Consider the following 14,292-nt stretch of genomic DNA (forward strand, 5'->3'; position numbering starts at 1 on the left):
CGAGTCGATCCGACGGCCATCTCTAAAATCTAAAATCGATATCGCGTATACGTTATCGTTGCCCACGATCCTAAGGGTTTTACGATAGGGACGATATTCGGTGGGACATCCGGTTTTTGAAATCGTATCGGGGGCGTAATCCTCTTTCGAGGGGAAAAAATCTCGCGAAACTGGTCGCAACTTTGCGGCCAACTTTGCTACTGGCCGGCTCGTCCACGTGCCGACGCCGAAACATCGCCGATTGTAATTTGCACGCGACTCGAAAAGCTATGTTTCCACTGTAACGGGCTTTCACAGCTTCGACGATATGGTCCATTTCCCGAAGCAATTACCGCACCACTCACGCACATTTCTACGTATAATTGTCGCCACGTCTATCCTAATATTCCGTACGGAGCATTTTCGCGAACGATTATCGCGGCGCGGTTGAGCCGTGAATCAAATTGATGGCCTACCTCAAAAATTCGGGCGACACCTTGCCGATTTGCTAGCAGCGCATTTCCTTCGAAAATACGGTCACCCTCCTCGTTGCGGGCCTCTCCGCGCACCACCCTATCGCAGGATTTATTCTCCCCCTATTCCAATATGGTATATTATATCCCCTGCGTAGATGCGAAATCACTCCGTCGTTTTTGTTTTCTTTCACGTATCACTCGGCCACCGTAACAACGTGTTCCAGGAATAGCGATCACTATCCTCGAAATCACCTGTCGTCGACGAATATTTCTTTTCTTCTCTGCGTTTCTTCCACGTCCGTTTACAAACAAACGGTTGGACGACGGTTGTGCTACGTGCCGGAGCGTCGTTACGAATCTCCACGGCAAAAACAAAATCGACCGATCGCGAGCCATACGCCGTTTAACGGACACGAAGATCAATTTTTCAGACTGGTCGTCGAAAAACGATGCACTTATTCCTCCCGCACTCGAATCATTCCCATTTATCCTCTCTCACTCGGTCGAGACACGTTGATTTCGCACCCGCACGAAACCCGTACCATCATTACGAAAAACTTCACTGTTTAACACAAGTCGAAGACTCCCACGTATCCATCGGTGTCAACTGTCGCGTCGTCATCCGCACATCCGATGTCGAAACGCGTGTTCGTAGAAGCTTCTACGCACTCGTTACGTGATCGAACACGTAACGTTTCTCCACGTAATAACAGCAATGTCACTCTCGAATGCACTTCCGAACCTCCGAAAACACGCGCTTACCCGAGCACACGGATCACAACAACACTTGCTCGTCGGTGGCGCGCGGCACACTGTTGCTCGTCGCTTTCGCCCGACCGTTCGGAGGCTTCGCTCCGTTCCCTATCCCCACCACTTCTCCTTCCTCTATCACGTTGCGAGCTACCCCCATCCGGCGCCTCGTCTCCCCACTCCAGTCGCTGCGCCTGCTATCCCCACTCCTCCGCGATTCTTCTTTCTTCGTGCTCTGCGTGGCAGACTTCTTTCACGAGGGTGCGAGCGAGACGTGCGTTCAGCGATGTGGAGTGGCAGTCGTGCGAGCGGGGAGGACGGAAACCAGTGTCGTCCTTTTAGAGCGTGAACACACAACGGTGACTCGGTGGAAAGGAAAAATAAAAAAAAAAAAAAAGAAGCAGCGCCACGTCGGAAGGGTGCGAGTAGAGAGAGAGAGAGAGAAAGAGAGAGTGAGAGATTCCAGGGTCTCCCCGAGATTCTACGCCGCCCTTCACGATGAGCCTGCACCGTGGTGCCCTCCACCGTCCCGTGCAGGCTTCGTGGGGGCTGACACAATGCGTCGACGAGCCGGTGACGGGGTTGAATGACAAGACTCTCCGTGTCGGGGTAATTCCGCGGGGGCTGGAACGAGACAAAGTCGTCGCGTAAAGTGACGCGTGTCGCTGTTGTTTGCTCTGGCGAGCGTTTAATTCACGGAGACTCGGTGATCACAGAAGGGAGAATTTCGTCGGCTTTTCTTTCTACACACACACACACACACACACATACACACACTCTGACGTTTCACGTCTCACTCGCGGATTCAATTATCTAACCCCATTATCTCTTATTAGTTCGGATTCATAGATATACGTATATACTACATACGTTTCTACAATAATATAGATCTCGACAATGGGATGCGATGCGAACACACGAGTTACTTCGTAATCGGACATCCTCGATCTCGGTTTATCGTTGCTGGGTCGCGAGAATCGAGCGACGTTGAATCGAGCGACGGAAGTCACGCGTGGGATATGGGTCAGGAGCGCGGGCACTCGAGCGTTCTTCCGATCGCGAACAGCTGGAGTTTGCCCACGCAAAGAGCAGACGGCAGACTGCGACTCCGTCGAAATATCAACTTGCCGCAACGATGCACGCACCTTTCCTCTATCCCCAACACTATCAACACTATACCATACATACATACATACATACATACATAAATTTCGAGCGAGACGAAGAAAAATGCGCGACGTTTCGTCAAAAACAATTCGATGCATCCACTACGGAATCTAAAACGTTAACGCGTTAAGCTTTGACCAAACGCTACGACCACCGAGTTGGCCACGCACTCGTACGAGCATACATAAACAACACGTACGATACGTATAGTGGAAAACGCAGGCGGGTGCGTTCCATCCAGCCGGCGCACACCGGTATATTGGATGGAATTAATTAAACGCTCCTTCCATCCCCTCCCCCTCGGATAGCGCGGGTGTATTTACTCGATGGGCTTTGAGGATCGGATTGCAGGCGCCCCGTGAGAGAAGGTCCCGTCGTTTGTTCCCTTCTCCTTCCCATCCCCGGATCGCCACCCCCTGTGTTTCCCACACATACACACACACACACACACCTCCCCTGCCCCTCTCGCGGTGGCTGCGCTGCATGCTTCGAGGCGGAGAGGTATTTCGAGGCCTAGCGGGGACTACCCGACGGATATCCGCAAATACCGCGAACGAGTATTTAGAAATCCTTTCGTTCGGCCTGGTGGATCGTGAAAGGGAGCCGTTCGGCCGGCGCCTCGAGTCGGGAACTTCAAACGGGAAGGGCAGAGCTTTGCGGAACAGGTTGATGCCGAAATAGTCCATTGTGGTTATCGTATTACCCGCGATATTGTACCACGCTTGCGCTTTCTACGTCCACCCTCGCCGTCCACCGCAGACGTTAATGGAAGCAGTGGTCCTCGGATCGGTCGGAAGAGAGAAATTGCCAGATCTTTCGAGAGACAAAGAGAGAGAGAGAGAGAGAGAGAGAATGTTCGTATAAAGATCGGATCTCGAGGAGATTATTCGTGGACGCCGGCGCCTACGCGACAGCTTTTCTGGAAACGCTCCAACCGGGGTTCGGCTTGTTTGCCGAACGCCAAGCAGCCGAAAGGTGATGCAGCGAATTTTCCGAGTGTTTGCTAAACATCCTTGTGAAGCTCGTGCACCGTGTGACGCCGAGTGGATGCTCGTAGACGAGCCCGGGAAACGCGTTAATGCATTCCGTGAGAAACGCGAAAGTGGCCGCCATCGCGTCTACGTCTCGCGCGATTTATCGTTATCCTCACACATACGTGCCTTTTGGGGGGAGGATTCGTCTTGTTTCGTGGCATTGTTTCATCAAACGCGTCACGCGATTATTCCTTGGAATGCTTCGTTTCCTTCGACGAAAGAATCGAATTCGAAATTTTCCGATTGTTCGATTCGGTACGTTCTCGTTCGTTTCTCGATCGATCGAAATGGAGAGGGACAGGTTCGGTTAAGTGTTTCACGACGCGAGCAAATACGAGCCGTCTCTTGAGCTGGCCGAGCCGAATCTCCATCCCCAAACGAAGGAAGGAAGGAAGGAAGGAATCTCGCGCGCTCTGTTTGCGAGGGATGATGCATCGTTCGACAAACAGCGGGTAATCTTCGCCGGTTTTCGGGCGTCGCAAGTTTGTTTAACCTTCCTCAAAAACACGCGAGATAGCCGGTGTATCTAACCGGGCAAATAGACCGAGGAACTTGTCGTATCTTAGGGGAGGAGAGGGGAGGGGGTGAGGCACTCTCTCTCTCTCTCTCTCTCTCTCTCTCTCTCTCTCTCTCTCTCTCTCTCTCTCTCGGACAAAAAACGAGGCGATAATGGTTGAGAGGCGTAAAGTTCGTTGCACTCACGGAAATTTCGTTGGAAAAACTTCGAACCAGATAAAGCGGGTCGATACTTTCAGACATTCTTTCCTGAAACGTTACTTCAAACGGATCGTCGCGACACGGCGATCTCTTGACCAATTACCAACAACCGACAAACTCCTCGACTTTTCACTTCTTTCCAATTCCATCTCTTTCCACGAAAGAAACGTTGGTCGTCTCGACGAGAGCTTATCGACGCCTTATCGGACGACAAACTCACGGATTTCTCCGTTTTCGAACAGTGTCCTCGATTACAACCGGCGATCACCGCGTGCTTTTAAATAAACATGAGACTCGCGGAGAGTCACGACTCGATGGAGTTCGACCGCGACTATCGAAGAAAGAGAGAGAGAGAGAGAGAGAGAGGAGATCGTACCGGATCGTGTAAAGACGATAACGGGAACGGCGATAAGATTAAGCAGTACAAAGAGCCATGGCGTACGGAAACCGTGTCGACGACGAAACGATTTTCCCTCGATCTTCAAAGGCGGCATATCGTGTCAACTCGGAGGTGATCGAGTCCATCGTGTTCGAGGAACGGGCGGGACGGGAAGAGGGTATATTAAAATATTGTCGCTATAAACATGTGCGTGACGACCTGCGCACGCGCTTCCCCAATCGCGACAATAAAATTGATATTAATGGAGCGATATCCCTCTGTTAATTCGTCCCCCGGTCATTTCTCGAAGCGGCTTCTTCTTTAACCTCTTGGTCTCCGATCGAGATTATCGTCGATCGGATCTTTCGAACGAAACGTTTCCTTAAACGTTAATTCGACGGTCAACTTCTATCAAAGATGGAATCTTTAAAGGAATTCGAAACGCCTTTTCGAAATCGAAATCGCTCTCTACCTCGTGCGTAAGGTAATAACAATAAGATATTCGCGACGAAAGGAAAAGAGCTGACGACGATTAAAAAAAAAAAAAAAGATGGATTTCGGAAGCGTCCTTTTTAAAGAAAATCGGAGATAAACTCGACACCTGCGTGTACCGCGATACAAGGGCGAATAAGAAGAGCGAAGGGCCGAGGGTTTTTAATGACGGTTGAAAAGATCGTGCAACAGATACACCTACCTAACTTTTCACATCTTCTCATCGCTGGTACACGCACCGTCTCCTGTACACGGTGCGCGCGTATGGGTGTCGAGGCGTAGCTGATTTATGATCCAAAAAGAAATTACAGGACGTAGGTGGACCATGATTTATAACCCGAGACTAAATTGCGTATGTATACCTTATACCTCGAATGGCAGAGGTCGTCAATCCCCGCGAAGAGGGGCGCGTGAACCTGGTCGAAACAACGATAAACGCCTTGGACTGTCCCGTATTTACATTATCGTCCCTGTATCGAAGTCGTTTGCCAGCCGTGATAACGGGTTCCCGCTTCGTTTCGCCCATTGCGAAACGCAATTTGCCACAATGTTAATTTCTTCGTCTCCGTTTATTACCGCGTTTATTACTCGCGCCACGATAAAGAAGAAAAAGAAGAGGAGAAGGCACCGATCTAACCGCGGTTTCGTCTCGTAAACCGATCTCACCGCGATTTAAACGCCATCTTCTTCGACACCTTTCTATCTCCAATTTCTTTCTTTCTCTGGAAATCGTCGTTATTTCGCCGACAGATAATATCTCCCCTCCTCTTAATTTAAAACGATAGCCGGTCAAGCAGTTAACAAAGTTAAAAAAAACGGTCGGATCCTGGTCGAGCCTAAGACGAGTGAAATTGCTAGAAATTCAAGGGGTCAAGAAATTTGGATTAAAACGAAAATGAGAAAGGCAGGATTAATACGTACGTACGCGGGGAGGAGGGAAGTTGGCGGTTAATCGTTGCGACGTAAAGTGGCCGTTAATATATCCGTGGATCGCGGGTTTGGCGACGCTTGGAAATTATTTCACGGCGAGATACGGGGGCCTGCGGCTCGCGTACGTTCCGCGGTCGCATACTCGAAACGTCGCCCCGCGAATTTAAACCTCGAAATTCAGGAGCACGTGCGCGGGCCGGGATTACCACTACCGAAAAACGAAGATAGGCGGCGGAGGTACGCCGCGACATAATTCATCCAGGCCGCGTTGTATGAAGTAGCTTCCCGTGATGAATTTCAAAACGGGGGTCTTGAAACGTGTATATCAAGAAAAATGCGATGCAACGCCCGCTCCTCCGTGCATTTTCCATTGTTGCTCGGGAAAGGGATGAAGGTGGATCCGTGATGAACGGATGGATTTATTTCGAGGATTTTAAGACGCGAGGTGACGCGACGAGAAAAGAGTGACGTGACTCTGAAAATTTCACCTTTCTTAGGTTCTGTGTATATTTAATTCTAGATTTCTCCGTCCTTTTATATTTCTTGGACAGGATTTTTATCGTAGCGGAGAAAATGCGAGACACTTTTTTCAAATATTTATCGAACACGCTCCCTCAATTTTAACGATTCGTCAATCTCTCGAAAGACGTTTAAAAACTCCGGATCCAGAGTGTCTAGGATTGTTATATTTTTAGAAATAATAAAAACTTGGAGCTATTAACTCTCCCTATCGTTTCGTGTACCGTTTTACTTTGCTGCGGCGAAACGAGGAATTAAAAAAAAAAGGAGGAAAGAAAAATTCACCAACCGAAAAAAAAAAAAAAAAAAGAAAAAGAAGAAAAGAAAAGAAAAGAAAAAGAGAACAACGGATACGATAAAGTCGATTTTCGACCAGGTTCGCTATCGGTGGATTAATAATAAGCCGGAATGGCAGTCGCGTTTCGTGGAATTCAAAAACTTGAGCCGTGTTTACCTCGAACCGTTGGACGTCTCATTAGCTTATCTCGACATGTAAATGCTAGGCGTTGCAACCTAGAAAAGGTCCGGCCACTTTTTTCCTTACACGTTTCCTATACCGGGTGGGAAAGGGGCCGCCGAGTTCTCTCCATTCGTGGACTCGATTTCAAACGCGTATATATATACATATATACACACGCGTCTCGTTATCCAATTTCTCGAAGAAAGATCGCATAACGGTATTCCCAACGTGTTCGATTAATCCCGAAAGAAGAGAACCACACCGAAACGATTCCATCCTATAAATCTTCCACCTCTAAAATCGATGTTAATTTCGATGGTTCGATTCTTGCGCGAATGATTTCTAACAGGGAGGAGGGATCGAACGAAACGTTTCCAGGTTGCCAACGCTAAACGTTGGGAATTCGAAAGAGCCAGCCAATTTCTGAATCAGTCTGATCTCCTAAAACGATCCTCAATGAATCGTAATTCGCGAGTCGTCGTGACGAAAGTTTCCGCCGCTAAACGCGAGAAACACGGCAACTTTGGACTTTTAACGACTGGTTGGGACAAAATTACAGCAATTATGAGCCCCGGTTTTTCGCGAAACCGGAAGGGCGAGCGAGACGTGCACGGCCATTTCCCCTTCACGGCTGCAGCCGACAATTAGTCCCCCGCCGACCGGGGCGGCCGTAAATTCATAAATCCATCTCCTTCGAGGCCTTCGAGGAGAAGACGCTTTCAAGACGCGATGAGCACCGCGGCGGGGCGCCAAGGCACCGAGAACAATGCGTTCGACATTCGCACGCACCCCCTAACGCTCCAACCTTCGCCACGCTTGCCAGTCAAACGGCGAACGCGATATTCTCGGGCACGCAGGCCTCCCTCTCCTTCTGGGAAGGGAGAGCCGCTTCGATCTTTCGAAACGAGGCGATTTCGTCACACCGAGTCTCATCGACCAGTCTTCTAATCGATGGTCGACCGTGCAACAATCGCCGTCCTTTTGTTCACAACATTGTTGTAGAAGTTTCGGTAGCGATCGAGTTCGACGAACCAATTCTCTTTACGGGTCGGGTAATTTCGCGAATTTGTCACGCGAGATTATAAATAAAAAGTCGTCGAGGAGCTGAAATTCGTATTCGCTTCGAAATTTCTTTTTTTTTTTACGGAGGACAAATACAAATACTTTACGTGGATCGAGATATGAATAAAGTGGCAATTACCACCGATCGTAAGGTATTGAGGTTACATACGCCGGGTTACAACCAAAATTCGATGGCGGAGCGATTAATGCCGCGTTTAATTAAAGATGCCAGGAGATTTTCCCGCGGATACACACGAAACGAGTGGAGTAATTCGAGGGTGCGTTGGAGAAGAGTTCCGCCGGCCGATGAAACCGGAAACTTTGCCGGAAGTTGAGAGTTTTCGCGGGCGGAGGATCGCTCTTCTCGCGGATTAGAGCAAAAGTAAGTCTTTAAATCGGATTCTCCTGCACGCGTTTCGAACTATCGGAAAGCGGGAAACAAACCGTTTCGAATTCTTTCAAGATCAACTTCCACGATCGACGTTTACGCAACGTTTTCTTCTTCTTCTTCTTTTACCTTTCCACAATTTTTTCGCTTCCGCTCGAATTCTCGACTTCTCTCCCAAAAGCGGAGAGAAGAATCCCTTTCGCCGAGTGGAAAGCTGCGATCAACGTGGAAATTTCCACGAAGCTTTTCGTCGGCTCGCCCCGATACACAGAGCGGCGCTACTTAATCGGCCGTGAAGAAGCCCATCCACTCGCCTCGTCCCCACGATCGAGGACACCGGCACGAGAAATCCCTGAAGATCGATTCGAGCGTGCGAGGCTTCGCGCCGTGAGTGGAATCGGCCCTCCTCTTAACGCTTTAATCCCTTCCCCCTCCCCTCCTGTTCCAGCGAGAAAAACACCTCTTCTTCCTCTTACCTCTCTCTTTCTCTCTCTCTCTCTCTCTCTCCACTTTTCATCCCCGAATTCTCGTCCTCGGAATTCCCTGTTTCGGCCAGAAAAACCTCTCTATCTCACGAGTTCTCCTTCCCAACCCAAGATCCCTCCCTTCTCGAGGCGGGTCCGCGATCGCCAGTTTATAATCTGGCTCGCTTTTGGGAGACCGTCAGTTGGCACGCGAGAAACCAACGCGTCCCCTCGTTCGACGGGATTGCCGGATAAATCGAAGGGATGATATCTGAATTATCTCCGAGGAGCGTCCGTTAAAACGTTGGAAGAACAACAGTGAGCAGTTGGGTGAGATGCGGGGGATAATTGGGTAGGGCTCGCAGGTATGCTCGCTCCCTTGGACGCTCCCTATACCCGCTTCGTTTTAACTTTGTTTTTTCCTTTTGTTCACTTTTTCGAAAGAGTCAAAGGAGAATCTCTCATCTTTGACGATGTTTCTTAAAGGTGGTCGAATTGTAACGAAATCTCGATTGTAATGGAGAAATGGAGGAACGAAGAATTTCCTCCCCCTCTCGTATATTTTCGTATACAAAAATTCATCAGGTAAAAGACCGCAACAGAGTAAATGCGCAAACATTTGGGAGTGCATTTAGGTAGGGTTCACAAACACGTCCCCCGATACAACGGCGTTGATGTAAACGCGTCTATACGGCGTGGATAAAGCCGTCTCTTTCGAAAATCCTGTGTAAACTGTGAGCGGGAAACGGCTTCCTGGGACAGGGTGACAGGGTCCTGGCACGTCGATGTCCCCTTTGCGTGTCACGAGAAAACGTTGAAAACACCTGGATCTCGAAACGTAGCCCTCCTGCCTCCTTTCGACACAATCGAGAAATAAAATATACATATTTGCAGAAACGCGCAAACTCGTCCTCGAAAAACAACTCGAAAAAGTTTACATCTATGCAATATAAGCGCTTTTCTCTCTCTCTTCCACCTCTTCGACCATTGCACCACGCGAATGAGAAAACGCGATTTTTACTTTTCACAACGACGAAAGTTAAACTATTAAGCTAGAGAGAGGATCTATCTATACGTCAAACGTCCGCTTTAAATTCGCGCGAATATTCGAGGTGAAGCGGTTTCCAGCGGGGGAGCAAGAATTATTAAAGCGTAACGGTCATTAATTATCTCGAGATTAAACGGATTAGCGGTCGGGATCGGACTTAAGGGAGTTCGCTCTTTGAGAAGATGGCGCGTTGGAAGAGATTGAGCGATCTTCATTACCCGCCAGCCGCTCATTATGCTCGCAGCTTGAGGTCCTGCCACCTTCGTGCCGGCCGCGGTATCGTCATCTTTCCGTGGCTGGATCCTGCCTTTTCGAGCACACCTCTCCTTGACGCGGGTCCGAACCTCTCTCGTCACCTCCAAACGATCGTTTAATCCATCGCCCGCTCGCCCTTCGTCGCCTCGACGGAGAAAGGAGAGGTTTCGTTTGAAAATCGATCTCCCTCCGACAATCCGTGTTTCTCCGATTATTATCGATTAGTATCGAGCGTACACAATACGCGAGACCAATTATCATCGACGAAGCTCGCAGGCGGACACATTTCCCCGAATATTCTCGTATCTTGGAAATACTGGGACATGCGAGAGTAATCCCGGTCAATTTCCCCGAATATATGCCGTTTACGAGGCTGTAACCACCTCCGCATCCGCGAATAATTATCATCGGCGTGATATTCGAGCCGAATTACGATTCCGTTCGTCAATTTTCGACGACGACATCGAGAATCGAATATCTTCATTGGAGAAGGAAAGAGATGCGTGTACGTAAAAAACGTGTGCGTATTTTCGAGCGGTCGAAACGCTTCGAAGAAACTGGTGACGCGTCGTCGAGAGAAAAAGAAGAAGAAGAAGAAGAAGAAAAAAAGGGAAAAGCAAGGAAGCGGTGGAACAAAAAGGGACGACAGAGCCGCGCACCTGATCAAAGAGACCTGACAAACCAAAAGTGGCTGCTGGCGACAAAGCCTGGAGGATTAGCCTGCCAGGCTGAAAGCCGAAACGCTCTGCCCGATTCCTAAACCGAGAGCGTTTCTGTGCCGGCCGTTGCCGGCCACCAACCCGGTTTCCCGGCAAATTTCATAATGGCGATGGGCGAACCGCGGGAACCTCCGTTGTTGATCGTCCAATTCTAACTTAATTAAAGAGTCCTCGAACCCTTTGCTCCACCGAGTCACCAGAACGAGCTTCTCTCGATCGAACGATTATTATTCGCCCCAGTTACGAATATCAATATTCAGGTAATTTGTGAACGAAGAAAATTTAACAAAAATCAACACCGGACCATGGAATGGCTGGAATATACTCGATATCCATTTCTGACTCACACACAACAACGGCCCATCTTTCATGTTGCAACAACGTTCCATCTGCGAATCGGATCGTCGAATTCCAGCTATCCGATTAATCCCGCCAACTGAATGCACTATAGTATAATATATACTATATTATACATACGTGGAAAGTATATGCTCGAAGCGAGCGGAAGAAAGTTTCGATCTATTCGAACGCTTTATGCCGCGGTAAAGCCCGTAAAAGGTTCTCCCTTCGATCGCGTTTACCACGCACACCCACGAGTGCCGTACACCGTATAAGCGTATATACGCGCGAAGGAGAGATGCTCGTGCCGGGACAAAGGTCCGGAGGAGACGGCGAAGACGGGGCAGGAAGCGGAAAACACGGACGGCCATTGTCGTGGAAGACCTTTGCCATAATCCGAAAACTCGCCATTCGCTTTTTTTTCCTTTTTCTTTCTTCTTCTTCTTTACGAAGCCTTACGTAAATACTTTGTTATTTACGAAAGGATTACCACCAAGAGAAGACCACCTCCGATAAATATTATTTTCTTCGTTCTTCCCGCGTACTTTGAAATTCTTCGCGAGTTTCTTCCTCGATGATCGAAGATATAGAGGTAAAAAAAAAAAAAAGAAAAAAGATACCGTTGACTTTTGATACTCGTGAGTGCAACTCGTTCTGCGTTCTTCCTTTCTCGCGAGATAAAGACGAGGAAAAAATTCGTGCCCCTTCACGCATTGATATTCCAGCCTCTCTCTTGTTCGAGGGTTTTGGTTCGACCTCGCCTCGTTTCCGACGAAAGGAATCGAAAGACCTGCTCGAGTACGTGAGGACGCGCGGTTGACGGCCGAGATCCATCGCGGACAAGTCCGTTTTTGTCGCGAGAGAGGGGAGGGGGAGAGGGAACCGAATCACGAGGATGCAAGTACTTGCCGCCACATTCGTGATTTATACGACTAAACGTTGATCATCTCTCTTTTTCTCTCTCTCTCTTTCTCTCATTTGGTATTTCACGCTGAAATCGGCGCGCACCTGGCTCATAAATTCGGTGTCATTAGATCCTCTAAATATCGAGCTCGACTGTTGGAGGATTCACCTCGATCCCTATTATTTTTTACGACCGTTATTATCCCTCGAATAACCTCGATCGTTCGCGAGCGAACGACTGCCGTCTCTCTCTCTTTCGGATGGTCCATCGAAATCACGATGGCAGAGTGACCGAATCTCATTTTCGACCTAACCTATCGACCAATCGTTCGAACAGGCGCGTACAATTTTTCGATTCGCCGATGGAAACGATGCCGACGAGCAATTTTCCTTCCCTGTATTTGCTTCCAATGGATCCGTCATTTCCAGATCGGGAAATTCTGCTCGCCCCGCTCATTACTCGAACCAGAATCGACGAAAAAATCCTTTGTTTAAAAAAATAACGACTCTTTCTTCTTCTTCCGAGTCATAGATCGCCGCTTTCGTCCGGGAGAAAGCTCGGACGGACAATTTCGCGGCGCGTTGAATCTCGAATCTCGGGCGGGACAAATAGGACCTCCTGTGCAGCTCCTCTCCGCGGAAGCGATTCTCGTCAAAGAATAAAGAGATGGAAATTCGTGTATAAACGGGGGCAAATCCCGAGTTTTCACCACCGGTGTTGAAAGAAATACCGCGTCGATTTAAACCTGGCAATTGTCCTCATTCCCCGACTCTGTATATATATATATATATATATATATATACACACACGTATTCTCGACAATGGTCCGTTTAATTAAATCGTACTTAATAACCACGAGTTGGACGGAAACGATCACCGGGACGGAAGAGGAGGATTGGGGGATAGAGATTGGGAAGGGAGGGAAAAATATAAATGTATATAACGATAAAAGGAATGGCGGTCGTTTCTGGCGCACGTGCGAGTACGAATATACGAGCCCTCTATCCGAACCCTACCCCCCCTCTCTCGTATCTAGCGTGTCCTCTCCGTTGTCTCTCGTGAGCGAAACGTGAGCACCGGTCCGCGACCGACCGAGTATATACACACATAGGGAACGATAATACCACGACTCGAGCGAGAAGCACGTTCCCCCACTGGCCAGATATTTCTAATTTTCTTGCTGGTCATTGGAGGCGAGCGAGTACGCGCGTGCACGTGCACGACTACTACGCCTCTCCGTCCGTCCAAGAGAATCTCTTCCTCCTCCGCTCCTCGATTCCGCTTGTTACTTATTCGTCGTGACAGTGTCCTCTCTATTTTCCTTTCACCCGCCAATCTTCTTCTTATCCATTGCTCTCTGATAATGATTGATAATGCCAACGACTCGTTGATCGATGCCACGAAATCTTTATCTTTCCAAGTACATTCGTATTCGTATTCGGGTGGAGAGAAATTTCCACTCGAGAGGAAATTTACTCGTTCGAGTAATTATCTTAACCATTTTAAGCGGGCATTCGCGTTGTTTAGAAAAACCTGTTCTGACCCCTCTTTCGTCCTTCTTCTTCTCCTTTTACAACCCGTCCCGAAAACTTGAAAAGCGAGAATCATGTACACCGAATGTCTCTCTCTCGAACGTCCTCCCAAATCGTTCATCGTTTTAGCTCAAGTTTCGTCCAACTTTTCGCATTTTCCCAGGCAGGAAATGGTGCCGGCAGTTTTTCATTTCTCGTCCCGAGACGTCGAGAAGGTGACGACCCCGTCGAGAGGTAATCGATTGGCCACGCGCTAAAGACCTCTCCAATTCCTTCCTCCTGCTAATTACTCTTACACTGTCCTCGACTACGGGCTGCGGTTTCGAGGGCAGAGGCAAAGCGACGAGCAAAGTTGAGAGCTGCTTTCACGAGAACGAAAGCATATGCGACGAATTTCGAACCGAAGTCTCTCTTTCTTCGAGAGATTAATCTCCTCGCTTCTTTTCTTTTCTTTCTGTTTGGATGGAAAAGTGTCGTAACCCATAACGGCGCTTTTGTTTTGGTATTCCGTATGCGCACGCGCGCGTTATCGCGGCTTCAGATTTGCCGGTCGAGACGAATCGGTTCAACCGGTCCTGGAGAGAGGACGTGGTCTCGTTTATCGCTGCTCCATCTCCCTTTCGTTCTTCGTAATCCTCTCCAACTCGTGCAAGTTGAGAGGATTGTTCGGAACACGTT

At 48.8% G+C, this 14,292-nt stretch overlaps 1 protein-coding gene across 3 annotated transcripts in view; it reads right to left on the reverse strand.

The window, feature by feature from the left end:
• Positions 1-14,292, reverse strand: part of LOC122715038 — a 210,495-nt gene that overhangs the window by 66,802 nt on the left and 129,401 nt on the right. The window contains exon 1 of one of the 3 annotated variants that reach the window (XM_043936916.1): positions 456-1,285. The exons of the other annotated variants lie outside the window; for them this stretch is intronic. The gene's annotated coding sequence lies outside the window, so the exon portion shown is untranslated. Of the gene's footprint in view, positions 1-455; positions 1,286-14,292 lie in introns of those variants that run through there. 3 annotated transcript variants of the gene reach the window in all.

This window comes from Apis laboriosa, unplaced genomic scaffold, assembly GCF_014066325.1.
Source record: "Apis laboriosa isolate Shangri-la unplaced genomic scaffold, ASM1406632v1 scaffold34_cov151, whole genome shotgun sequence".
Lineage (NCBI taxonomy): Eukaryota > Metazoa > Arthropoda > Insecta > Hymenoptera > Apidae > Apis > Apis laboriosa.